This window comes from Trachurus japonicus, chromosome 7, assembly GCF_045865225.1.
Source record: "Trachurus japonicus isolate A0001 chromosome 7, Traja_1.0".
Lineage (NCBI taxonomy): Eukaryota > Metazoa > Chordata > Actinopteri > Carangiformes > Carangidae > Trachurus > Trachurus japonicus.
The window spans coordinates 4,213,369-4,240,988 of record NC_140913.1 but is presented as its reverse complement, the minus strand read 5'-3'; the positions used below and the strand labels follow the sequence as shown (position 1 = coordinate 4,240,988).

General features: G+C 40.8%; 1 long non-coding RNA gene across 1 annotated transcript; it reads left to right on the top strand.

Moving 5' to 3' along the window:
• Positions 1–4,040: 4,040 nt before the first annotated feature.
• On the top strand, positions 4,041–6,764 carry LOC146984031 (uncharacterized). The gene is made up of 6 exons (XR_015036132.1): positions 4,041–4,136; positions 4,220–4,297; positions 4,465–4,599; positions 4,817–4,927; positions 5,888–5,962; positions 6,077–6,764. It is a non-coding gene; the product is annotated as an uncharacterized LOC146984031 (long non-coding RNA).
• The last annotated feature ends 20,856 nt before the right edge of the window (positions 6,765–27,620 follow it).

The window sequence follows — 27,620 nt, the reverse complement described above, 5'->3', positions numbered from 1 at the left end:
TTGTTTTAAAGCGGGAGGGGGCGCAGGTGAATTTCAGGGCTATGTCACACAGATTAGCATCCCTCTGGTAAAATGAGCTCTATGCACAGCTCCACCACTTCCTGAATTTAAGGCAGGTCCTTCATTTCCTGTATTACATTATTGGACAAACTGATTAATCCAGGTGTGTCTGACTATTGTGACTACTCAGACACACCTGGATTAATCAGTGTGTCCAATAATGTAAGACAGGAAATTAAGGACCTGCCTTAAATTCAGGAAGTGGTGGAGCTGTGCATAGAGCCCATTCCCCCTGGGTTTACATTCCTCTTCCTCATGATAACAACATTTCAGTCAAATTAGTCAAATTATGTTCCGTGTTAAAAAGTAGATTCCGTTTTTATTGCTCAATTCCGCGATTCCGTCCGCGATTCTGTGATCGCGGAAACAATAGGGCCCTAATTCTAGTTTTATTTCTTGCATTTTGTAAATACTTACAGTTGATCCCGAAGCCTGAGGTGGGTCAAATAAGTCCACATTGGTGTCTATGTCTGTATCGTCTTCACTTGTCAAGGGGGTGGAGGTTCTTGGATTTCTTCTCAGCAGCGAGGATTTCAGTTGGGAAAGGGCTCTGTCTCTTGCAGCCTTTGTCATCTTCGGCTTCTTAAACAAAGGGCAGAAAAAGTAAAATGTTAAACTGCAAAGGCAAGAGAGGGGTAAATATCCATCTTTGTAGATGTTTGTAGAATGTATCACCTACTGTACAGCCTATTAAGATATTGTCAGACCATATTTCACCAGAGGAACAGTACTCACTACTCACAATTTTATCTTTTCATATCATACAATTTGTCATGTGTTGTAGTAGTTTTTGTACTTACTAAACAGTCAGTATTTCAAAACTAACACAGCTGGAGTGCCACCATCTACTTCTGCAACTGCACTGCTGTCAAACCTAAAGCCACTTATAATGAAAAATATGTCTTATCCTCCCACAATATTCTCTTATTCCCGTAAATACTTACATTTGTTTGAAGAACTTGTGATGGGTCAATCTGTGTTTCATCTTCATCTGAAGTGAGACTGGAAGTTGCAGTAATTCTTTTTTTCTGTACCGAAGAGAAAGAATGTATTACATGACAACAACATATGAACTATACCATTGATGCTTTCTGGTGAAGAGATTTTTTTTTAGAAAAACATTTCAACTAAAAAACATCATAGTATTACAGTGTCATAAATTCATTAACGATTGTATGTGTTACAATAAAAAATAATTCAGTGGGTGACATTCACTTCATATAATTTTTCATAAACAAGATGAGACAAGATATTAAAAGCATAACCAACCTACAAATAGGGATTTCAGTGAATCAAGACTTTGGTAAGTATGATACGAAATGGAGCAGCATTTTGAACCTACAGGTGTTTTAATCTGATGTGAAATGCAAAGAGAGGAGGGAGGGCAAAAGGAAAAACCAATCGCTGTGGTAAGTGCTAGTGCAGCAACAGGTCATTAATAAACATGTAGTGACAAGTGATGAAGCTGCAAACTGTCTTGTCACTGCAACCACTGCTGTGTAAATGTAAACACAGCAGTTAGCTTCATTACTGCTCAGTATATCAAAATATTTGTGCACGTGTGTGTTAGCAACATATTGTGACTTTAACTTAATAATTGATATATTCTATTTTCATGTTATCAGGATGATGAGGATGTTTTTGCAGTAGTGTCGACCAGTGTTGCCAACTTGGTGACTTTGTCGCTAGATTTAGCCTCCTTTCAGAACCCTTTAGCGATTTTTTTTTAAGTGACTTGTGTCATATCTAGCGACTTTTTGGACAGATCTTACGGTAACTACTTTTCTTGAAGGGAGTCGCCAGTATTTCTCAGTGAATGAGTGTTAATGTAGCTCTCTGGGTGGACTGTTCAGTGGGTGGGACAGAGCAGCAGCAACACGTTCAGTGGACCAATCAGCAGCCACACAGACGTGGATGAACTGTGAATGTGCATGCCTAAAGACCAATCACTGATCCCCATCGTTTTTATTCTAAATGATTTAACTTTACTATTTGAGTTTGATTTTGTTTTGTCAAAATAGACAGAGTTAACAATAGTGAATTTATTCCAGTGCATGATCATCTCTCTGTTCATGATACTTCAGTTACAGTCGATGCAACAGCCTGTATAAACAGTTTTAGAGGTAGATTTGGATGCACATTGAGGAGCCTCTTGAAATAAACGCTGGTCAGTCAGTTTAGTTTAACTTTATTTTTTAAATATTTTTTATTTTATTTTGTAGTAAAGTCATGCCATCATATATATGCAAATTAGCATGTGACGTTATCTAGCGACATCCAGGACTTTTCCTGCAGGCTTTAGCTACTTCCCACTGAAAATAGTTGGCAACACTGTTATCGACTTTGTTATAGACAAATATGAATGCCATCAGAACTATCTATAAAATTAGTGGTATTGTGGCATCCCTAGTTGCAACACAATATAACTATTAATTAAAGTGTGTTTTCTATAGATAAGAAACACAAGCAACAAAAATAACCTTTGGTTTGCTTCCATCATGTGTTGTAGTACAAGGTGTGGTCCTTCTCCTTGCAACTGCCATGTGCCAGATGTCCTCATCCTTGAGGAAGGCTTCTTTTTTTCCCATCAACTCCTTGTAGTTGTCTGTAACCACAAACATCAGACAAACTGTCAAAACCATGTTTTTTCCCTCTTTTGCTCAATATTTTAGATATTTTGTATGTCTCGTGAAATGCACCACAGTAAATCTAATATTTTACACAAGTCACTTTAAGTCTTTTTGTAAACATAGTTAGCTACATACAAATTAAATTACATACAAGGTTAACATTAACAATCATTGGCATGAGCCACTGGCAAATTCTTTATCAATCATCACTAACAGTAGTGGCTGGCGGCAAGTGCTAGCATAACAAATTTGTACAAACAATTTTTTTCTTGTTATTTTCTTTACAGTGGGCAATTTTTGCTAAACATTCTCCACACAGCACACTCACAAATGTTCACACATTGAACAGCTGCCGTCTGCCGCTAACAGCTAGCTAGCTAGTTATTAGCTAATGCAGCTTGTGAATGATAAGTTTGCCTATTATCTTGTTTAACTTAGTCATTAGTAGAAAGAATATTTATTCAAAAGATATCTCACAGCATGCACGAGCAATACAAACCTCCGAGTAAGAGCAGTTTTGCGGCCACCGTGTTTTTAGGTGCTTTCCTGGTGCCCCAGCACACTTGTATCCATCTGTCTTCACTGGAGAGGTCCGGCCGTTTTAATACCTGAACGAGCTGCTGTCTGTGCTGAGGTGTCACAATGTCAGTACTTTCGACGTGAATTGTGTTGTCCCTAAAATAAAACATCCCGAACTTGAACTGCGCCATTGTAACTGAACTGCGACAACGCCTCCCTCAGCATCTACTATCGCTCTGATCTACATTAAAAGCAGGTTGCATTCGGGGGTAACCAATCAGCGGCAGCACAGCCGCGAGTACTTCAGGGTCAATTTGAAAAATGTCCACCATATGTAAATTTTCAATTTTGGTATTGAAAATTGTCTGTCAGACGCAGACTCTACGTTCTTGCAAAAAAAAAAAAAAAAAAGAGTAATTAAAATTTTAAAAAGTCTGTGTACACCATGGATGTATTATATTAACGGTGTACACCGTAATGTATGCTCCCTCTCGGCCACCGTAGTAATGTCCATGCACACACGCGCACGTATCAGGTTACGATGACGTTTTATCCAGGACACTGCGCCCGCCCTCTGCACTTTACTTTACCCGTGGATGTATTTTACCGGGCTTTTAGAGAAAAACTGTAAAACCGCCCGCAGACATGGCACCCAAAAGACATTACAAAGAATATCTGCTGAATGAGTCGAGCCAACCTTCAAAGGCAACCAAATACAGACGGCTAGCAAATGAGAAAGAGGTATTTGAGCTTTCACATTTATTTTATTATCAACAACAGCAGTGATTATAGAATAAGATTAAAAATTCTTAATTTTAAACGCAAGGACTGTCTTGCTCATTGCAGAATACTTTAAACTGCAGAGGAAATTACAAGAAATACCTCAGTGCATCCTGTACAACTAACAATAGAGAGGTCTTGAAAGAGGTAGACCATTTTTTTTCGTTCGCAACAATACGAATTGCAGATAGTGTATGTATGCAAGTTGACATTGCAACTGCACTCCCCAGATTCCACTTTCAAATAACGGTGAACGAACATATTCTCTGGAGGAATATCCAGGAGACAATCCCACAACTAACAAACAGGTAAAAACAGTGATCATTACTATGTTTTATGCTTCCATTCTGAACAAAATACATATTACTTTCCTCTAAAGCTTTCATTCATCCATAATTTTATTTGTAATGTTTATCATACCCTAAATGTTTACAGTATGATAGTTAAATAAATCTATGTGCTGTCTCATGATCAGAATGTTCCTGATGAGGGCCTTGTTGCAGAAGGACCAAGCGGTCAGTCATCTTTAGAATGTTTGAGAGGAAAGCATCTTGTCAGTCCAATAAGAGAGCACCTGCTTCAGGACAGACCAAACAGAGATTCATCAGAGGTATTAAAATACTAGCAATTGAAATTGTTGATATTAATTGCTGTGTTATACTATATAGTTTCTGTATAATTGTCATTTCAATTAAATTAAACGTGATGAAAATATTGATTGTCCTAGCCCCTACAGTGTATTTCCTTAAAATGAGACACAAACATGTATTATTGTCATTAATTCTTCACTTGAGAATTTCCATGTATTATATCTTCATTATATGCAGCCTGCCGGAGAGGGAGTCTCCAGAAAGACCCACCCAGTGCTAGAATTGCCACCCTCCACCTACTCACACTGCGGGGATCAACAAGATATGCAAATCGGACCAGAAGCACAGGTACTATAGTTACAAGTTACTAGTTTCATTTTTATGCTAAAAACAACCCCTTTAATCGATACAGAAAATGTGAATAGAGTAGTTTTTATTTTTTTAAACTGACGTAATAATAATATAGGCTACCGATAATAAACATGTATTGAAAGTGAACACCAGCAAGGTCTCATTTGGTCACAGAATTAGAACTACATATAACTATTTCAAAGTATGATTGCATTATTCATTCATGTTTAATTTACATTGTAATTCAAGCAAATTAGTAGTTCCACATGAGGCTAACAAAGTTTCTAACAAGTGGCTGACTTATAGCCTACATTGGCACTTGATGGCTGTGACATATACGTTCCCTTAATTAATACAGTTCTTCAGTATGTGAAGCTGTAGCTTTGTAGCTGTAGTCACCATTTTCCTGGATATTATCCATCTGTTCGATCTTCACTGCACATATAATGCATATGTGGCTTAACCTGCTTAATGTGACTTAAATCTGATGTTTTATTCCGCCAATACAACAATTTTGTTTTTTATTAAGCATTATTATGCAGTTTTGGCTTAATGTTTGAACTCACTGTCTTGATAGAAACAGATGCCCTGTCTTGCATCCACCCAAGGATTAGTGCTTTTCAGTATTCTTGTTTCTGATTTGTTAATAGAGTTCATTTGTTTTCTAGGTTTGGGCAAGGAGTTACACATTTTGTATATTTACTGAATATAGGCACTACATTCATCCTTTCCCCTGAAATCACATCAGTTTTATATGAAGCTAGTATGTATGCCATTTGCATAACTCTCTGCTAACAAGTCCAGAAGGCAACATGGTAAATTCTCTAAATGTAAAAACTACCAGATGACTTGTCGTAGTTACCACTTATCTTTTGGAACACTAGTATTGTTTTATATGTCAAAACTATAAAAGAAATGAAAATGAAAATATTTATGCTTCCATTTATATTTTGCCAGGACATGTTAGAGAAGCAACCAGGATGCAATGTGCCTGCTACTCCACCTGATCAGCAAGAGACACCAAACCAACAGGTTATTAACATGTATTATTGTACAGTATGTTTTCTCTGTAAATCGGCAAGCAATCTCTTTTAATGCAGATGAATGTAACAGTTTTCTATTTTGTCTTTCTTTATGTCTTCACAGGCAGAGACATTTTTGTTGGATGGAGATGATCCAGCGTATCCTGGAGCTCCACTGACAAAGGGGCAAAGTTTAATCTTACTGATGTCTTATGTACTAAGGCACAATGTGACAGGTGTGGCACTGGAACATCTACTGAAGATTGTCAATGAACATTTCCCTGGAATGGTACCAGTAACCACATACCTTTTTCATAAAGCTTACGGACAATATGGAAATTATGTCCCCCATTTTTACTGTCCAGCATGCGAAAACTACTTAGGGGTAAATAATACCAGTGAACTACAGTGTGGTGCTTGCAATGCAGTAACTGATTCAGAGAGCTGTGTCAAAAGTGGGTGTTTCTTTCTAGTGCTTAGTTTGGCTTCACAAATCAAAACATTGCTTGAACGAAACCAAAGTTTAAAAAAAGACTGGCAATGTGCAGATGTCATTTCAGATATACAGTGTGGAGAAGAGTACCAGAAACTCAAAGAATCAGGTGAATTAGGTGAGGATGACATAACTTTAATTTGGAACTGTGATGGAATTCCAGTTTTCAGGAGTTCAAAGTATCAAATCTGGCCCATTCAGTGTCAGGTTATAGAACTCGAACCTAAAGAACGCAAGGCAAATATCTGTCTTCCTTGTCTCTGGTTTGGCGAGAAGAAGCCAAACATCTTAACATTCGTGAAGCCATTTGTTGATGAACTGCAAATTTTTAGAACAAAATGGCATTAAATGGAAAGACTCAGAAAATGTACAACATGTCTCCAAAGTGTATGCTCTGATATGCAGTTCAGATTCAGTTGCTCGCCCACTTCTAAGAAACACCAAACAGTTTAATGGCTTTTATGGATGTGATTTTTGTTACCATGTTGGTGGTGGTCCTTACACAAACAAAGGCCCAAAACCACATCTTAGAACTGAAGCTAAGCATTTTGATCACGCAATGGCTGCAACACCAGACCGTCCTGTAATGGGAGTGAAGGGACCTTCACCATTAATGAAACTCACAAAGTTTCAAATGATAAATGGATTTGTTCCAGAGTATCAGCATTGTGTCTGCCTTGGTGTGACAAGACAATTAGCAAAACTGTGGTTTGACTCAAAAAATCATGACAAAGAGTGGTACTTAGGAGCAAAATCAGACCGCATTGACAAAGAGCTCATTGCAATTCAACCCCTGTTGAGATAACAAGAGTACCACGATCTGTGGCAGACAGAAAATATTGGAAAGCATCAGAGTGGAGGTCATTCCTGTTATTCTATGCCCTGCCTTTACTGAATGGGGTCTTACTAAAGAAGTTCTGGAACCACCTTTTTCTGTTTGTGTTCGCAATGCACATTCTTTTGGGAGAAAAGGTGAAACGCTGTGATATTGAAGTAGCTGAAAGAGCTCTCAAGAAGTTCTCACTGCAGTTTGAGAAGTTATATGGTGCAGCAAATATGACATTTAATGTCCATCTTCTGACACACCTTGCGGCAAGTGTTAGGAACTGGGGCCCTTTGTGGGCCACATCAACCTTTTCTTTTGAATCATTTAATGGCACTTTGTTACAGTACTTCCATGGGACAACACATGTTCCAGAACAAATAGTTAAAAGATTTCTTTGCTGGAGGAGTCTAACACAAAAAGCCGAAAAGTACATGGTAGATGCTAATGAAGGGGTGAAATGCATTTTTTCACATCTCCTAAACAGCAATGTATCAAGTTCTAATTCATCTAGCCTGAATGAAAATGTCAGGGTTTTTGGTAATCCCTGTCATCACAAACTGTCATCATTAGAAAAACTTGCTATCAAAGACTTGCTAAGTGTTACAGTCGAACACTGTGTTTGTTATCACCGTTTCATTGTAAAAGGCGTACTGTATCATTCCAGCAGTAACAGAAGTCTAAAAAAAAGGATCAACTCAACAGTGGAGTTACAGAATGGAAGATTATGTAGAATTCTTTGCATGTCAGTATTCAGAGCAGGTGATTTGTCATTGCACTGTATATTGGTAAAGGAGCTTGTGAAGACTGATGGACAGCTCTGCAAGGATAGTCAACTGAACATTGCTTCCACTTTTATGTCTGAGGTGTCAGAATCTAGGAATGTTTATGCGGTGCCCACTGACCTGTTCCACAGGAAATGTGTTTTGATCCGATCAAGAGACAAACAATATGTTATTCCTCTACCGAATAATGTAGAGAGAGATTAAATAGTTAGTGGGGAAGTTTGAGAAAAATTGCTGAAACCACTGCCAAATTGTAAGAAATAGGGATTACATATCAGTGTGTATTCTTGGTGTGTCTAGTGGACAATGTCCAAAAATGGCAACTTCAGAGTATTAAATCTGTAAAAATGATAAGGCATACATGGGCAAGCACACACAAAGACTGTGCTGTTAAACAGTTATAGTATAACAGTTGTGGTATAACAAAATACAAACAAAATCGTAGGGGTGAATACTTTTGCAAGGCACTGTACCTGGCCTCAAAATGTTGAACTTTAACAGACTGTTTTCATGCAAAATCAAAGACTTTCAAAAGATTCATTTTTCTGTCAAGCAGCAAAGCAAATTTCCTGTTATCTACACATCTTAATATGTTCATAAGTGTAATGTGTTTTCTGATTGCTGTCAAATGTAAGTGAAACAATCCAAGCTTTGGAATAAGTACTTTCCATGTGATGATAAGAAATACACAAGGTTGTACTGTTTTTTTATTAGAAATACTGGTGACTACTGTATTATATAAAAGCACATGGTCAATTGAAAGGTGCTCTGTTGTTGATGTTCATGTTTATTCAAAATTCACCATTACATTTGGAGAATGGATGGATTTTTAAATATTGCATAAAAACAACGGTGGTGTTGAAGTAATCCAAATACTTTATAACACTAATTGCTAACATTTTAAAACTGAAATAGAAAAGTTTTTTTTTTTTTTTCCAATTAGAAAAGGTATTGTTACATAACAACATTGTTGCATTTTGCTGGTAAAATACATTATTTTAAAAGGTTGAAGAGAAAAGGTCAGCTGCAGAAATTAACTGTTATTGTACATTATTTTAAACTGATTTTAGCACACTAAAAGAAATGGCTACATACTGATGAATTTGTTCTGGTTTATAGTGTACTTATGAAGAATACACTAATTTACCACTGAAGTAGTATTCAATTATAAATATACTTATTTTAAGTGCACTTTAACACTGCTGTGCTAACAATGATATGAAAAAAGTGTTATAAAAGTGAACTTATTGAAAGGGTGCTAAAAGTGCACTTGCTAAAAGTAGCTGCAAATACACTGACATTAAACTTATATTTGACACATTCAAAGTACATAATAAATAAATATACTAATCAAACATTTATATATATTTCAGTGTTAGTATATTTTATATGAATATACTTAATATGAATTCAAGTATTAGTACTAAATAGTGTACTTTATCTAAGTAAACTGAAGTACTACTGGGGAATAATATATTTTTAATTAATACATTTATAATATATTTTTGGTTTACTTTATTTTAACACATAAAGTCAAAATGTGCTAGAAATGTACTTTCAGAAAATTAAGTACATTTTTAGTACATTAAAGTATATTACTTTTTTACCTGGGAATGACTCATTAATATGAAGTTTTTGCTTGTTTTGCTAATTTGCAGCGTAATTAATTAATCTAATTAACGCGTTAAACTGACAGCCCTATTAATGACATATAATGTTCATTATGCTTCTAGCCTGTCTAGCCTCTACCTGGTCTTTTTACTAAACTTAAAGCAGAAGGGGGAGCATACGTCAGTCCGACTGCCCACAAGTCCGACGGCTCATTTCTCCGACTACCCATTCTACAGTGTTGAGGTTAGGTTTAGGGTAAGGTTAAGGGTTAGGGCTACTTAAGTCGGAGAAGTGGGAGGTCGGACTGATGGACGCAAAAATAAAGAAATGTATGGTCGGAGTCGGAGAAATGGGTGGTCGGAGAAATAGGTAGTCGGACAGACGTCATGCGCCCAAGCAGAAGTAAGTGGTCCGGTGGTTTTGGCTAATGCTGCGTTCCAGGCAGGCTTTTGAAATCGTAAATTACAGCTTCAAGTCACAACTTACGACTTTGAAGCGTTCCAGGCAACCCACTTGTGTTTTTCCGACCTGTTTTACCGGTGAAAGTCACTATAACGGCCACTCGTAACTTCCGACCGGTGAACTCGTACCAGATCGAACTGGTATGACTTCACGGTCGGAAAAATACGAGTTTCCTTGAACGCACCATAACAGTCCTCGTCCCTACATCACCACATTCACGGCGTCCCTTGGCTGCACACACAGCCCTGCATGCCGTTCTCTCTCCTCATTGGATAAAAACTGTAGGATACGAGAAAAGTTTTCTCCTCGGCTCAGAGCAGAGCAGAGGGACTGACAGACCCGTGTTTCAGACCAAACACTCTATAGAAGTGATTGCTGTCGGAAGATAGAACTATTTAAGACTTAGATTAACACAAATATATCACTTACTTCTGCTTTAACCAACTCCTTTCTTCATTGCCTAAATCCAACCAAAGCATCTCCCTCAGTCAGCTGTCAGCACGAGCGGCGGCTGCAGCAGCCTCGCGCCCCTGTGAGCTCAAGCCGAGTTTTCGGCCGCGCTCTAGCAGAGCGGGGGGGGGGGGGGGGGGGGGGTCGTAACAGCGGTGTTTCGAAGTGGGGGTGTTTCGGAATGGAGAGCTGTCCCCGTCGGGTCGGACCACTGACAAAACGATACAAATAGATGCATTACCTGTAATGGTAAATTTGAATATTCCTTTGTTTTAATCACTTGTGACGTCCCTACCCCCTGCTTTCCTCCCAAGGTATCAGAACTCCTTTGTTTGTTACCCATTTGTGTATTCTAATGTCTAGACCTCTTAACATGTAACCCTGCAGGATGCCCCAGGTGTGAAAATACACCCTCGGGGGTCGGTGCCAATACCTCCAACAGACAAAGAGCATTGAAAACACACTGTCTGAGTATTGGACCGGCCCCTGCAGCAGACAAAGGGGTGTGGCATACCTGAGGAGGTGTTTCCTCAGGTATAAGTGTTTCGGTCGCCCCATTTGTCTTTGTCTTTTTCATTAACATCACCCACTCGGGTCGAATGGACCTTTCCTTGCAAGGAAATAAAATCATGATGGCCGGCCAAGTCTCTATTTCATTTTTCACCAGCAACAGCAACAGCAACAGAAAATTTCCACGACAATTTGGGGGCTCGTCCGGGATTCCTCGTGCAATCGTCTGGGATGGACGGCTGGCAGCGACAGGCCAGCCTGGAAAGAGAAAAGTTTTCCAGCCTCCAAACCTCAAAAAGAGGGGAGGGCTGCTACTGTCGTCCTGGATCGTTGCCGCTGGAATTCTGCGAACTAAGTCAGGGAAATTCATCTGGTGAGCACTGAAATATTGACATTTAAATTATTTTTCTCAAAAATTTGGGTTTAATTAGACATAACATTTTGATTTCTCATGTTATCCACAATCGGTCGGCTTTTTGATCACTTGTAGCACAAACTAAGAGATCTGCCTTTTGATCGCTTTGTGGCAGGGACAAAGCGATCGGCTTTTTAATTGTTTGTAGCCTAAACAAAATAATTTGCTTTTATCATTTGTAGTATAAACAAATTGATCGTTTTTTGAATTACTTGTAACCGTAAAACTAAGTGATTTGCCTTTTGTCGCTTGTGGCATAAACAAACCGATCAGGTACTTTTCAATCACTTTGTAGCCTTAAAGAAAGTGATTTACTTTTATTGTTTGTAGTATAAACTAAACGACTGGTTGTTTTTAATCACTTTGTCACCTTAAAACAAAATGATTTACTTTTATCGTTTGTAGTATAATCGAAACGACTGGTTGTTTTTTTAATCACTTTGTCACCCTAAAACAAAATGATTTGCTTTTATCGCTTGTAGCATAAACAAAGTGACCGGCTTTTTATCGTTGGTGCCATAAACGAAGCGGTCCTTACAGAGACGTCTGTATTGAATTGTCGTGCACGATCTCCATTTGGAATGGGGAGTATTCCGTTGAGGGGAACCTCCGGAGGGACCGATTGTGGATGTTATGAAAAGGGAAAATGTGGGAACTAAAATTTTAAATATTTGAAATGTTTGTACAGCTAAGTTTGGATTCCCAGTAGGGGGGTCCCTTGGTTTTTAGAAGAATACTGCTATTGAAGAAAATATTAACGGTAATAAAAAAGTGAAATGAGGAAAAAGTCTACACAACAAGGCAACACAAGAATTACTTCTTTAAAAAAAAAAAAAAAGAGAAAATTTTGAAAAAGAAAGAAAAATGTAACTCACACTGACACTAGAGCACCAAGCTCGTAGAGTTCCTTTTCTTTGTTTCCACAGTTGGCAGCTTTGAAGCTGGATCCTGACCTTGAAGACAACCCACCGATTCATCCCTCAGCCCACCATAGAACTCTACAATACCCAACAAGAGAAGAGAAACCGACTCCTCCAACATGACAAAAAAAAAAAAAAAAGGTTCAGGAGCAGCTCATCCTAATGCATCTGTTCAACTATAAAACTCTCCAGACCCCTCTTCTACAATTGCACACAGACTGTGTCATCCCAATCAAGATACAGCCTTCAAAATGCCCACGATTGAAGTATCTGGACCAGAAGATACAGAATTTGGTTTTCTGTGTAAGGACTTCTACTGACATCAACACAGTCTGGGAACCTGGACAACCCAGTCATGAACGCAGAAGAAGAGGACGTGGCCGACACAGAAAACTGGGGACATGGACATTGGGTATTTTCTCACAAGAACATCATCAACTGAAGCAAACAAAGACTGAGGATGATGACCTGTGAAACCTGAGAAAGGTACTGCACCACATTCTCACACACACACACACACACACACACACACACACACACACACACACACACACACACACACACACACACACACACACACACAGAGTGTATAGATTATACACATAGCTACAAATTGTATTTGAACACTGACAATAGTTATGAAAGAACTGAGCAAAAAAAAAAAAAAATGATGTGTTGTGTTCATCAGGTCAAAATAGTTAGAGATACTGGCCCTCATTTATGAAACTTGCGTACACCAAAAAAATGGGTGTACACCAAATTCACCGCAAGGATCGGCATTTATTAATCTGAGCGTGAGCGTACGGTACGCACAAATCTCACGCCAGCTCTGACCAGGTGTACGCACATTTGGAACCAGCGTAGAACATGCAGGAACGAGTGCCGCTGTGTCAAAATGATTATTGAACCATAGTCTAATAACGCAGCGATGTGGATCACATGTTGTTGTTGTTTATATTGATAAAAAGATAAAAAGTAGCCAAAAAAAAAAAAGAAACGCTACAACCAAGTCCGTGTTGAAAATTTAACTCGACTTTTATTTTGAGCAACTGAGATGAATTAAAAACCACGACGTGACAGATGCTCGTTAATCAGCTGTGTAAACAGAAACAGTCAATGACAGACAGACCTGTTATTGTTAGATCACACACACAAACTTCCAACATCTCCTGCACCAGAGCATGACCGGACGGCTCCTCAGTCTCTCTCTCTGCCGGACACCGGAGCCGGCGGGGGAGGGGGGAGAGCTCCGCTACCTGTCCAGGTCCAGCTGATCTCCGCGGCGGAGTGTTTTTTTTCTTCCCCGCCACCGGGACCTGTCAGCGGGACATCGGGCCGGTGTTTCACATCCCTCCATCAGCTGAACCATGCCAGTGGTGCTGATGGTCATAAAGTAGCGTTCGCAGCAGTAATATGCCTGTGATTTCTCCTCAATCACTTGTGTTTAGTAAACTGCAGGAGCATTTCATGAGATCGCTGGTTTTCCTGACGTGGTCGGTGACACGTGCGTCTGCAGCCTCCATCCACCGGGATGACGCTTATCAATCACAAAACCTATCAATCTATCAATCTCCAGATATTTAATGTTGCCGCCCTCTCCCTGTTCAACGCGGTAACGCCAGTAAAGTCCCTCTTCTTGGCCGTCTTCCGTGTCTCCATGTCGTAAAAGGGGCAGGGCGACGCCTCTAAAGCAGGAATATATCGGGGCGGGACATTTAAATGACGCTCGTTTCAGCCGCCGGATTTATCACCACCACGCCGGTTCTACGCCGAAATCAGCAGCGTACACACTTTTAGTAAATCACACGTGACACTTGGCTTACACTGATATTTACACCAGAATCTACACCAGATCCTGCGCAAGTTTGATAAATGAGGGCCACTATGAGCTAAATTCAAACATGCATTCATGCCCTCTGAAAACTACCCAATTAACCTGATGGGCAGATACTTGATGTGCAAATTAGGCCTTTGTCTGGTCTCAACCCCAGATGTAGCAAAACAAACTGATCTAATTTGGAGCCAAATGTTTTTCACACTACTTTGTTCACCACACCCTAGACCTGCAGTATGCATATCAATGGAAATTGCAACCCTTAACGGCCTTTTCCAAGCTTGTTACAGAAGCCAGAAAAACAGTTTTGACACCAGAGGAACTGCATTGAACCTCTTGTGTCACCAGGACCTGATGAGACATTTGAAAAAGGTTGGTTGGGAAAGAGAGTTGATACTGGAGCACACATCTACCGGACAACACAGATGTGCTTTATCATTCTCTCTCACACCAATTCAATTTTGACATGTACACCACAAACCATTTGGTTCTACACATTTACACTTATAATTAGAGGGAAGATTGGGACCCATTTAAGAAAAACAATGTAAGCGCGCAGCCAATTGGCAAGAAAACATCTGATCAATCTAGAGCTATTCTTAAGAGTTTAACATCTGTTGTGCACACTCAAAGAAAATCCAGCTGGTACCTAAAACACTTTTTAGGTTTGTTTGTTTGTATGTTTGTTTGTTTGTATGTTTGTTTTTGTCTGAAACAAGTTAAAACTATTTCAGCCCTACAGGAGGTCCCTAAGACACTGTGGGTTGTCAGTCACTGTGATGTTTGGCCTCATCAAATATAAACCTATTGTGATCACTCCAAAATCAAGAAGCTATCGATTTACATAATGCCAGTCTTTGAGTCTTTTAAAGCAGTAGGAGGGATTGTTCCCTGTAAAGACTCCCCAGTTGGCACACCTTTGTTCACCTCTCCACAGCACGATGACTAAAATTTGACACTATACTTTTAGAAATGTCCAACATTACTGTCTTAAGATGCAATATTTTAAACCCTATCACTCTTTTCCCCCCACCAGATGATGGAAAAGAACATAACTGAATTGCTATCTTCCAACAGGTTGACTCCTGACTGGACCGACAAGAATAACCATTAACAAACTAACAAACTAACTATCTAACCTGATTTGGTTCTTTCTTTTGGATAGATCTGTTTAAGTTCACTCTCCTCTTACTATTTTACTCCCACTTTGCTAATGTGACACATGGGTAAAACCATGTGTCAAAAGGGGGGATATTGGATGTGTATGTTTTGTTTTATACAACAGATGCAGCAAGTGAAAATCAGCCTTTTCACAACCAGCGTCCACACTACTCCATGATTTCCAGCTGTGAAGATGGTCACTGCAGGAAGGAGCCAACAAAGGAACCAGCTGTGAACCAGAGCAACACAAAGAGGAACTCCAATCAACAAGGACCATCCAGACGCATAGGTCCTTCTCCATCACACCAAAAAACTGCCACAAGTGCTGAGGAGCAGCGCAGCAGAAGAAGATGATAGACCCATCCAGCACATCTGAGGAGCAACGCAGGCCTGATGGCCCAGAAGAAGATGACAGACTTCCTTTAGAACACAACCATCAAGAGATCAGAAGAACAGTGCGAGCATAGATATGATGCCCAAAGAATAAACCCAAGAGGATTACATCAACATTTTACTACACACACCATAGCCCTCAACAAGCCAGAATTCCACTGTCGTGTGTGCAAAAGGACTCCTACCCTTGCCATACTTCAACTCCATCCATGCTGCCTACCCAAACCCACCACAAATAAGAAACTGAACCATGGTCAGACACTGTTCCATGCTCCTACCTTAAAAAACATTTGTTCAGTGGAGGAAACAACAACAACTCGCCTTGCCCCTTTCCACTCCCTTTTTCACTTCTCCACTTCTTTCTGAAGAACACCTGGACAAGATTTGTTGGTGCCCTCAGACACCGAACTACAAACCACATAGACAATTGAGAATCTTGAGAACTCTACAGAAGACATACCCCTGCTTTCACAAGCAATGACTGCAATAAAGTTCAAGATGTTACAGAATCGTGTTACACATAACTACGTTCTGACTACATCAGAAAAACTCACTATCATCAATGGGACTGAATATTACACGTTTATTCAAGTTAACAATGTAACTTGACATGAGACAAGATATGATGTGTGACGATATTACAGTCGATTACATAACTTAGACACCACAAATTCATTTGGAAGGTTGACAAGTCAAGTTTCAGTAGACTGTCTAACATTTTGAATTTGTACTGCTTGTTTTGGTAATCACTTGTTTTGTCAGTCTGAATTTTAATCTTTACATTTGAATTGAAAACCACATTTTAGATAACCTTCTATTACAGACAACCCTACCCCTCAATGCAGAACAACTTATTTAGAACATGTTTAGAATTGGCATAATTGTTTTCTACCCTAATCGTTTTATTGTAACTGATACCTGTTTTTCTTACTTTTTCAACATTTTCCTTTTTCTAGCAACTGTAATGACGATTAAGTTGTGACTTTTTCTTGTGTGATTAATGAATAATCAAAAGGGAGAATTGTAATGGTAAATTTGAATATTCCTTTGTTTTAATCACTTGTGACGTCCCTACCCCCTGCTTTCCTCCCAAGGTATCAGAACTCCTTTGTTTGTTACCCATTTGTGTATTCTAATGTCTAGACCTCTTAACATGTAACCCTGCAGGATGCCCCAGGTGTGAAAATACACCCTCGGGGGTCGGTGCCAATACCTCCAACAGACAAAGAGCATTGAAAACACACTGTCTGAGTATTGGACCGGCCCCTGCAGCAGACAAAGGGGTGTGGCATACCTGAGGAGGTGTTTCCTCAGGTATAAGTGTTTCGGTCGCCCCATTTGTCTTTGTCTTTTTCATTAACATCACCCACTCGGGTCGAATGGACCTTTCCTTGCAAGGAAATAAAATCATGATGGCCGGCCAAGTCTCTATTTCATTTTTCACCAGCAACAGCAACAGCAACAGAAAATTTCCACGACAATTATCCATATGCACGCTGCAGATAGCTGCTAAAAAAAATAAGGTTTTCAAAGCAAGTCTCGTCTTCTTTCCGACGTTTCCAAAACAAATCTACACGCGCCTGCCAGACAAACGTCTTCATGACAGTGGGAAATGCAGTCTTCATTCCGGCAAAACACCACTAGGGGCTGCCAAAATCAACACTAAATGAAAAGTCTGTACAGGGGCTTTAAATAACACTAAAATAAACAATACTTAAGTTATGTGTATTAAGGTCCTTGACAACTAACATCAGTGTCTGGCTCAGCCATTCTTTTTAGCCTGAAGACTGGAGCATGCTTCCCCTCAAGGAGCTCCTGACATTCTTTGGTCCAGTGGATAAAGACTTTTCCATAACTAAATTACATTATAGGGCCCTTGCCTTTTTGCCTGCACACGACCATCGTGAGGCTGAAATTGTGGACATTGGTCTGTGATTTGTGTGGGCCACCAGTCCCCTCATGTAGTCATATATGCAGACATTTGGAAAGTGCTTCCATGACAGCAGTAGGTCTGTGAAGTCTCTCTGCTCGTATGTTGAATTTTGTATGGCAATGTTTTGAGTACACATTGCCATAGGGGCACATGATAACAGCCCAGCCACCTGAAAATGAAAAAGATGTTTTGCTTACATCTATTGACAAATAATGCTGAAATGTCACCAATGCACGTAACACAAAGCAGTACAACCACAGTACAAACAACTCCACCATTACATATGATATGACAACTGATTAATAAAAGGACTTACCAGAAGCTCCCCACACCTTTTCGAACACTTTGTTAAACACGAATTCGGTGAGCGATTTGTGTATGCCGCCATTGTAGTGTATTTTCCACCTGAACATTTTTGCTTTAATATCTTGAATTATCTTATGTTTTTTATGGTGTTTTCTTAGCCTAAAAGTTAAGGGATAGGTTAGAGGTAAGTCACCATTTGGATAGGAACTTCATTTGTGATAAGTAACAGTTTATAGTTAAATGGAATAAATATAAATAAATTCAGATGTTACAAGAGAGAAAGGCACATGCATACATTTACAGCAAGATGTTTAGATTAGGTGTCTAGTAGTAGTGTGGAATGTACCCTGAGAAATGTGTTTCTTGTCATCTACCCATCTCTGTGGGTCATAGTTTCTGGGGACACTGGACACTATCTATTCTTAAGTTAGCTTGGTCAAGAGGTTAAATGTCAGAAAGCATAGGCTAGATTCTGTTTTTAGATCCTGTCTTTGTCTGACCATCCTGGTCAGTTATGTCCTTCTGTGGGAGAAGGTGGAGTTTTAGAAAACGTATATAAGGTTAGAGCTTTAGGCCAAGAGAGAGAGATCTCATATTGGACAGAGATGCTCCACGATTCGGCATTTTTGTACACTGTTCTTCTTCTTGTAATAAACTCTTTTTGAATGCAAGAAAAGACGTGTCGGCGGTGATCCCTTCTCTTCATCAACACATCAATATACCACACCATCTTGCGGCGGCGCCATTGCTGCGGTGACATGTGTCAGTCATAGTAAACTGATTCTCTATGACAGCATCATAAATAGGCTGCATTTGTGATGTTTAGTTCCCCCCAGTAACTGATTAAGGTATCTTACATGAATACCAATATTCATTTAGTAATTAATCATTTGTTTGAGCGATTAGCAGGAAAGATTAGAGTAACAGGGAGATAAGAGACTGTATCATAAACGGGCGCATGACGTCTGTCCGACTACCCATTTCTCCGACCACCCATTTCTCCGACTCCGACCATACATTTCTTTATTTTTGCGTCATCAGTCCGACCTCCCACTTCTCCGACTTAAGTAGCCCTAACCCTTAACCTTACCCTAAACCTAACCTCAACACTGTAGAATGGGTAGTCGGAGAAATGAGCCGTCGGACTTGTGGGCAGTCGGACTGACGTATGCTCCCCATCATAAACGATATAACATACCGGTACGTTATGCGTGCTGACGTTAGCAAGCCAGCAGCGGGATATTTAATCATGTGGACAGGCTACATGAATAAGATTATAAAAACAACAACAACTTTTGCTTTGTTTTAGATATTCAAGAATATTTTATTGACCAGCTGGCCTCCGATGATCAGAAAAAACGTCAATTACAGGACAGGTCTCTGATTTATGGTCAAAATGACCTGAGCTCCGGATGGGTCGGACATATTTTACACCGGCTTTCAGACGACCATGATCACATCATATTGAAGGGATCAGTGAGACATTCACAGACTGTCCACACGATGTGAAGGTAACGGTGAGAAGGGAGGGTAGCCAGGTTGTACAGGTCAGCTGTGACTGCGTCGCTGGCGGCTGCTGCTGCTGCTGCACACTGTACGTAACGTTACGGTCTAAACACGGACACTCCTCCTGAAGTAAGGGGCTGTGTTTTGCTGATAGTAGAGCAGTCGAGGACGGCACATGTCCTCCCAGCCTTCCTGGACATGTTCGCAGAAGAGAACAGGTCCACTTCTTGGCGCTTGCCTTGCATTCAAATGCCCGCTTCACGCACAGAACCCATCGCTGCCTGACTGGGAGCTGTCACCGCAGTAATGGCGGCTGCTCGACTAACGGTTATTTCGCCGAATTCGTGTATATGTTACTTGGTTTGACATCATGTTATGCAGGGCAAGAACAAGATCCATTTTGGGCCCCTTCCCAAACAGGCCACATTTCCTTGATAGTTTCCTGACCTCTTCAGTCTTTCAAAAATGTGGAGAAACGTTGTAAAACAAGGAACAGATTACATAAATGTCTAAACAGTGACGTTTGTCAAGATTTAAATTTGCAAAATAACATCTAAGTGAAGGTATTAATTGCTCATGTATGAAAAGAGGAAAAAAATACCTTAAGTCGAAGCAACTCATCCGCCGGTCGCTCCTCTGTAAGTGGCACATTGATTGGATTTGAGCCCTCGTCCAATTTTACTTTCTCATTTTCTGTGTTGAGGACCAAATTGGACTTCCTTGTTTTGGGTCCAATCCACGGAGCCCAGAAGTGGTGGGTGGGTGGTACAATGAAAGGATTTTTTCTGCCACCTGAACAAGAAAGATATTAACAACATTAAAGCCCTCAAATCATTTAAAGCTGTGGAAACGGATGCCATCTGTTCTTGATAACTTACATTCTGTTTTTGGCAAACAAACAATAAAAAAAAAAATTCTACACACTCAAAATAAAATAAATAAATAAAAATATAATATATGCAAAGACCCATGTTCAAGTAAAGACAATTTCAGAACATCCACGTGTATAGTGTAGATCAAATTAAAAATTATAAGAGCATCTTAAACAGCTAAAATGCAGTATGATCAGTGTTGGGTAGTAGGGGCGCGTCACGTCAGTCCGACTTCCCATTTCTCCGACCATGCATTTCTATATTTTTGCTCCCATTAGTCCGACCTCCCATTTCTCCGACAACCCCAAAGTCCGACTTCCCATTTCTCTGACCACACATTTCTATATTTTGAAACCAGGCTCTACAAACACTGGTGCGCATCATGCCACGTAGCAATGGCACTCATCGCTCATTATTAATAATAGCTACTGCACAACTGATAATGTTGTAGCGACCCCGCATGTTCTTGTTATGATGTTTAAGTTATGTGATTTCATCGCTGTAGCCTACTGTATGTCCTCTGTGTGTGTGTGTGTGTGTGTGTGTGTGTGTGTGTGTGTGTGTGTAAGTGAGTGAGTGCGTGAGGGAGGAGGAGCAGAGGAAGAAGTGTCTTTTTTTCTTTTCAGCATGCCTATCACTGGTTTGATGAGGGAGTGATGTTCTTAATCTCAACAACTCAACTATCAAGTCGCAAACAAAACTGATACATGATAAACAATAGGGGTGTGCATTGGCACTGCCCTCACGATTCGATTCGATTCGATTCGATTCTACGATGCATTGCGATGCATTGCAATGCATCAAAATTCTACTGCACACAACACGGCAAATTTTTCATCAGTCATGAGATAACAGATTTTATCGGCTGCTATGTATTATCACTCTCCTGTATCTTTGACATAAATGTCATTAAATTAAATAAAATTGAATGGTACAGGTATTGGATATGGGATTTTCAAACCTGAAAAAGAAAACATAAATCACTTCTAGGGCTGCCCCCAAAAATTAGCCGACCAAAATTTCATTGGTCGATTGGTCGCAGGAAAAAACAAACAAACCTTTGGAGCCGTGTCTTGTCAATATTAACTCAAAATCAATATGACTGAACTATATCAAAGACTACGGGGCTTTTATTTTGAAGGGCCAGATACAGGAAGTCGTGACACTTTTTGTTGTTGTTGTTTTTACACGGCACGGCAGGTCTCTCTCTCTCTCTGCTGCATCAGAGACCCCCCAGCCTGAGCTCAGTCACTCCCCCTCCTCTACTGTGTTTATTGGTGATAACGGGCATACTGCCTGTAGTAACGGCCGGACTCACGAGCGTTAATTAATTAATTCTCAACCCGACCGCGGGTGAAAAATAAAAAAAGGAAAAAGAAAGCCAGCGGCAACACTGCTACTGCTGGTGCTACTTAGCATGTAGCTACAGGCTGCGCATGTCGTTGCTCCGGAAATGCCCCCGGAGGTAATTGAAACTTCACAACTTTATTTGAGGCCAGAAAATAAACAGTGACATAATCGATTATGGCACGTTGCCGCATCGATGCTGAATCGTGCATGTCCCGCATTGCAATGCATCGCCGAATCGATTATTGTTGACACCCCTAATAAACAAACAGAACTATGCTGCAGTTTGTTTGTCAAGTTAACCTGTCACCTTCAGCACCACGGACAGCGGAGAAGCTGCAACTGTGAGCGTCTGGGCTCTGGGCTTAGGGCCTGGGGCCGCATTTATCAAAACTGTAAGTAAGCAGTGTAAAACTGCTGCTAAATTTTTGCTTAGGCCTACGGCGAAAAGACACCCAAAATATTTTCAGATCTATTAAACTGTGCGTGCACAACTCTCCGCAATTTCTCTTTGATAAATCAAACTGGATCCAAGAATGGTGCGGTGAACACACCTCATATTCCGCCCCCGGAACGTCTAGACACAACCATATATGGTCAGCACGTGCATATTAATTAGCCATGTGCGCTTTGTGGAGTGGCTACAAAGTGACAACAAAGACAACGGGCGGAGGGCGGGGGAAAGAAAGCGAGATACATGGCATCGGGCAATAAATCAGTCAAAAGGGAGCAGAAAGAAGAATAATCTCATGTAGATTATGCATGGAGATCGTTTGCTCATTGACAAGACTTCACCAAGACGTCGCATGGAGAGCGTTTGCTCTCTTGTGTTCGGTATATTTAGCCTATAATTAATTCATACGGCCTTTATTCATTTAGGTCGGGCCTTTTGAACCAGGTAGCCTACAATATTCTACAATCCCATATGCTTACGTAAATGCTTCATTCTTCTCAGGTTCAGGTGATGGTAATAAACTAAAACAATAACAGTCATCAATAAATTCAATCAATAAAACAGAACAGCCATCAATATAAATTGTGACTCCTCTTGATCATTATCTCACTCCTTGAAGGCCCCTGACGAATGGCCCATCCATTAGTCCCCCCTCCTCCTTCATCTGCAGAGGCTGAGAACTCCCCTGAGCCAGGAGGTGAGGAAGAGATGTCAGGGCCAGAACAGCAGAGGGAGTCACGGAGTGTACACTAGCAAAATGTGTGTCTGTGTGTGTGGTTATGAAAACAATATCAGCCATCAATAAATTCAATCAATAAAACAGCTTACATGTGTACATGTGCATGTTTACCATAGCACACAATCCCAGTCTCTGGGCCTGCCTCCAAGAGACAGAAAAGACGATATAAACATAACTTAAAGTAATCAAGTCACTTCACCACTGTATTTTTGTTTTAGCATTTAAAATAGTTATAATATATAATTTGTGTATTTGACTATCCTTTGATACAATTCTTTTGTTGTGCAATTTAATTTCTCCTTATATGTGCTGTTTTCTGAAAATGTATAGGCTACCCGGTTAATTTGTACATTTGTATTCCTCAATTAATAAAAAGACAGAGACCCCTGGTGACATAAATTGGTATTGTTCATTAACGAAAGCAAATGCAGTGTATCAAGCTATTTTGTCCTCTTACTTGAGATTATGACGTGAATAAAACGGTGAAAAAAATAATTAAAAGTGTCCTCTTTACTGAGGAAGTACAAGTTGAAAAAAGTACTCAAAGGAATTAGGAATTAGGAATTTATTTATTTAAAACAGGGACAATACACAAAAAACTTTAATCTTTTAAGACGAGAAGATGCCTTGAGCCAGGTTGTAGCAACATTTGCTAATTTCCACCTGTAGTTCCTGGGCAGGTAAGCGACAGACAGAATACAACATTAAAGCAGAAGTAAGTGATATATTTGTGTTAATATAAGTCTTAAATAGTTCTATCTTCCGACAGCAATCACTTCTATAGAGTGTTTGGACTGAAACACGGGTCTGTCAGTCCCTCTGCTCTGCTCTGAGCCGAAGAGAAAACATTTATCGTATCCTACAGTTTTTATCCAATGAGGAGAGAGAACGGCATGCAGGGCTGTGTGTGCAGCCAAGGAACGCCGTGAATGTGGCGACGTAGGGACGAGGACTGTTATGGTGCGTTCAAGGAAACTCGTGTTTTTCCGACCGTGAACTCGTACCAGTTCGATCTGGTACGAGTTCACGGGTCAGAAGTTACGAGTGGCCGTTATAGTGACTTTCACCGGTAAAACAGGTCGGAGAAACACGAGTGGGTTGCCTGGAACGCTACAAAGTCGTAAGTTGTGACTTGAAGCTGTAATTTACGATTTCAAAAGCCTGCCTGGAACGCAGCATTAGCGAAAACGACCGGACCACTTACTTCTGCTTTAAGATCGTTCCATAATTTTGAAAAAAAAAAAAAAAAATAGACAGAGTAAACTAGCAAAAGCAGGGAACAAGAGCACCAAATCATGAAATGTACAATAGTTTAAATGAACAGCACATACTTTATTCTAATCACACATTCAAACACAAGCACATACAGAGACAACTATCTCCATCCCCATCCTTGCCCTCATCTAATAACCACACTCACGTGTAACTCACCTGCAGAGGCGCCAGGGCTGACGCAACACAACGGGTAAACACCCTTAGGGACAGGGAGAGTCCAAAGGGGAGCACCCTGAACTGGTAATGGTGGACCTGGAAGACAGATCTCAGAAAGGGCTGATGATGAGCAGCGATCAGGACATGGAAGTGCGTCTTTAAAATCTATGGACGTGAACCATTCGTTGGGACTGACCACACGCTGAACATCTAATGTAGTCAGCATGTGGAATGGCAGAACTTTTAAGTACGTTTTAAGGCCTCGCAGGTCCAGTATGGGCCTTAGTCCGCCATCCTTCTTGCTGACGAGAAAGTGGGTTGAATAGAACCCCCTGGGGTGAAGGAGGGTATGATGGCACCAGTGTGCGAAATACCCATCAATATTCGGGGGGGTCCCTAACTCACGATTGTTGCGCAATACCGTTATTTTTTTCTTTTTATACAGTAGGCGTATAGCATTACAATAAGCCAAGACAATCAGCCTATAGCCTATGACAAACACACACGCACACACTTAACAATTTTAGATGCACATTGTTTTAGCCTCTAAAAAGGAGAGGCAAAGTTGTGCATTACGATGCAGAAAGTAACTCACAATAAATACAAGCTGATAATTAAAATAAATAAAAGACAATAATTGGCACCACACTGGTGACTTGAACAATGAATAAATGCCAGGTATAGGAGACTGGTGCGCGATCAGTGCAATGCAGAAACGAATAGACAATAAATAAAATACAATAATTAAAATGAATGAAAGACTAATTGACACCAAACTCGTGCATTCAAATAACAACCAACTGTATAAATGCCAGGAGACTGACGTGCAATCAGTGCACTTTAACGAGAACCTCAGCCTGCACTATGACCGATCATGTAACCTTATCTAACCATCCATCGAGCAAATACGTTTAAACACAGCATTGAACACATTCACAAATCACATTCGTATAACAGGCCATCACGAAAATTGAAAAAGCACAGACAAGACTTCCGGTGGAGCAAGACGACAAGATGGCTGCATGAGCTCGAGCTCCCGATAGCAAGTCAGAATTAGCCCCCCTAAATTCACTATTGCTGAGCAATTCATAGAAGAATTTACTTTGGAATGAATAGGGGAGTAACAACTAGAAGTCAAACGAAACGTGACATTAAAGAAGGGAAGAATTCACCGGAGATGGCCGACACTCAGTGTGCTAACGACGACAACCCTGTGGAAAACATGTGCTCCGTGCTTCAAACTATCAGTAAGGAAATACGCGACTTCAGGACTGAGCACAAAGTGGATCTACACACTCTCAAAGAAGAACTTAAGGAAGACATGAAAAATGAACTAAAAGATCTCAAACAGGAAATTTACCAAAAACTTTCTGCTAACTCCGCTCGGATCCAGGCCAATGAAACCAGGCTGAATGAAGCAGAAGCACGGATCAATGAGACCGAGTCGGCTAACATGGCCATGGAGGAGGCGCTCATTAAGTCCATGGAAAGACAAAAAACAATGCAGGAAAAGTTGACAGATATTGAGGGGCGGTCTAGGGGGAACTGCCCATTGGTCCGACCTCCCATTGGTTCGACCTCCCGTTACTACGACAAAATACCCACTGGTCCGACCTCCCATTGGTCCGACCTCCCGTTATTCCGACAAAATCAACCACAAGTCGGACCAATAGGAGGTCGAACCAATGGGTGGTCCCGTTAGTTCGAACTGTCATCGCTACTTTGTGACAAGCTCTTCCATTGATAGGAGCATGCAGCTTTCTCTCTCTCTCTCTCTCTCTCTACGCACATCACACACATACACGCGCGGCCCAGAATATCACCATATTCAGTCAGAGAGCCAGATCATGTCAGATCGTGCACAACCATCATAAATGCTGATCAAGATGTGTAAACTGATCATCAAAGCCCCCCTCCCAGTGTACAGAGTAAAAGAAATACACTTTTTTTTCTCCTCCCCCCTCCGCTCAAGCACGGCTGAACCTGGCCGGCTTGAGTTCACTTAACGGGCGCGAGCCTGCTGCAGCCGCCGCTGCTGCTGACAGCAGACTGAGAGAGAGAGAGAGAAAAAAGTAAATTTGGCTTTGGTTAGGTTCAGGCAATGAAGAAAGGAGTTGGTTAAGTTTAGTAAAAACAGCAGGTAGAGGCTAGACAGGCTGGAAGCATAATGAGCCTTATATGTTATTAATATGAAGTGCTTGTTTTGCACATGATCCGTTTGATCCCAGAAAGGAAAAAAGGATCAATGCGCAGCCTCTGTTTCCTTTCTGATTGCGTCCGTCTGTCTGTTCGGAGTGGGAGAGAGAGACAGAGAACCCAATCCACCTGTCTGTAATGTAAGTTTGATTTGATATGAGTGTCAAGGTTTAATTACAGACACTAATGAGCGCGCAGCAGTGCGTAAAAGTCGTGCGTAATGACAGCTCCTCGTTGGTGAAACACAATAAACTGCACCTCTTCTTCCACGTGTGTCTTATTGACAGGTGGAGCCTATATGAATAATTATATAAATGCATAGTGAACGGTAAGAATGGAGAGTTGGACTAATAACTAGTCCAGTTCGAACTAATGAGGACCTCCCATTAGTTCGAACTCTCATTACTCCGATTGTCGGACCAATGGGAGTTCGAACCAATGGGAGGTCGAACTAATGGGAGGTCGGACCAGTGCCATGGACCCGGTCTAGGCGGAATAACATTCGCATTTACGGCGTACCCGAAGGGAAAGAAGGTAACTCCGTGCCTGACTTTGTGGAACAACTTCTGAAAAGTGAGCTTGCACTGACAGCGGATAATAGCCTGCACATTCAGCGCGCACACAGAGCTTTGGCCCGTAAACCGGAGCAGAACCAGCCACCCAGGTCTATAGTGGTAAATTTTTTGGAGTTTAATACCAAAGAAGCAATATTGAAAAAAGCCTGGGGAAAGAAAATAATGATTGAGCGGCGACGCTTCTCATTCGACCATGACTATGCCACAGAAGTTGTTCAGAAGCGCAAGGCATACACGGGAATAAAGAAATAAAGAGGCTCCTGAAAGAGAGAGGAATTCGTTTCCAGACTCCGCTGGACAAGATGCGCATTCACTGGGACTCGGGAACACGCACCTACGAGAGCGCACAAGACGCAGCCCAGGAGCTAAGGAAGAGGGGCTACTCAGTGGAAACACCAGGCAGCAGCGCCGCCAACCCGAGCCGGGAGATGGAGCGGCTTCTTCGAGCCCCG